The sequence below is a fragment of the Lolium perenne genome, chromosome 7 (genome assembly GCF_019359855.2).
Source record: "Lolium perenne isolate Kyuss_39 chromosome 7, Kyuss_2.0, whole genome shotgun sequence".
Lineage (NCBI taxonomy): Eukaryota > Viridiplantae > Streptophyta > Magnoliopsida > Poales > Poaceae > Lolium > Lolium perenne.
Genome location: NC_067250.2, coordinates 44495807 through 44497220, shown reverse-complemented (window position 1 = coordinate 44497220; position 1414 = coordinate 44495807).

Sequence of the window (1414 nt, the reverse complement as noted above, 5' to 3'; positions counted from 1 at the left end):
CATGTCGTCGGATGAGATTTTCGACGCTTCTTCAACCTCCAGGAGGAGGCCCTGTTCTGAGCTTGTTGTGGTGTTTATCGTCAACTCGGAGTCAAGTGGTGACGTCCCCGGCGTCGAGCTTGATGGCTGCAACCGAAGCTCTCTCTACCACAGCTACGGCGGAGGACCTGATTGCTTTCTTCTAATTCTTCTGGAGGTCTACTTTGTAATAGTTGGGGTTTTTTCTGATATTTCTGCTCTATCTGATGTCCCCACTGTAACTTGTACCCGCCGCTTTGAAAAGTAATGGTATCCAGGCCCTTCGTGGCCTCTCCTTGTTCAAAAAAAAAAAAAAAAAAAAAAAAAAAATAGACCGGGTAGGCTGTTTACTGCAAGCATGTGGGACCTGGCCAGGACAACCTCCCTGAAAACCTCGGACTTGGACGACGACCAGATTACAAGAAGGTACTGCTGCCGCACGCGGCTGCCACTAGAGTCGACCTGGTGGGGATGGTATCGCGACAGACACAGGCTCACGAGGATGCCTCCTCTAGACGTGGCTTTGACAGGGGTGACTTCCGGCGAGGACACAGATGAAGCCGGCATTTCACGCCAGCACGGAGGCTTGCCGGGAACTGACTGCCATCAACCGCCGCCGCCAGGCCGCAACAAAGGTCATGCAAACTCGTGTGGTCGTGGTTAACCACGCCTGGAAGCTCTCGCGATCATCTCTGAGATCGTGGTGGGATTCTGGTGCGCTTATAAAGCCGAGACTCCTCGCCCCTGACTTAGAGAACGGAGAACGTATCCGGTCCAGTAGGTTTTTATTTACTCGGCCGGGCCACACCGATTGATCGGGGAAACAAAGCATAGAGCCTGATCCGGTTTCTTCCATGTACAGACTTTTTTTTTTCAAGAAACAAAAGAGACAAAGAAGCCTAAGCAGTACAACTTATGGGTGGCATGGTGTGTAATTTAAGTTAACTTTAAGGGCAATTTTAAGCTAAACGAAAAAATAACAAAATACCTTATTTTCTTTATTATTAGGTTAAGCTAAAAAAACCAAAATTAACCAAAATTATCTTCTACCGAGCGGCCCACCAATTCCCAGGCCCAGAAGTGGAGCGGCCTAGGAAACGACTCGCTGGCGCGCCAGGGAGTACCGTTTCGCATAAGAAAATCCGACGTGGGCTTGGCCAGTTTACTCTGTTCGCTGGTTCGTTCGTTCCGCTGACTCTTTCGTTCGCTTGATTCGCTCGAGCAGCCAGCGTTGTTTTGTGTTTCCTTCTAGCTAGAATTTCTGCCTCACATGTTTTGCGCTCCCGCGTCTAGATTAAGTTTGCATGTATCGGTCAATCACATGGAGTTGGTAGTGTTATCTTTGCATGATGTCCAGCTAGCAATCACGTGGAGATGAGTGGGCCATGGGAAAATA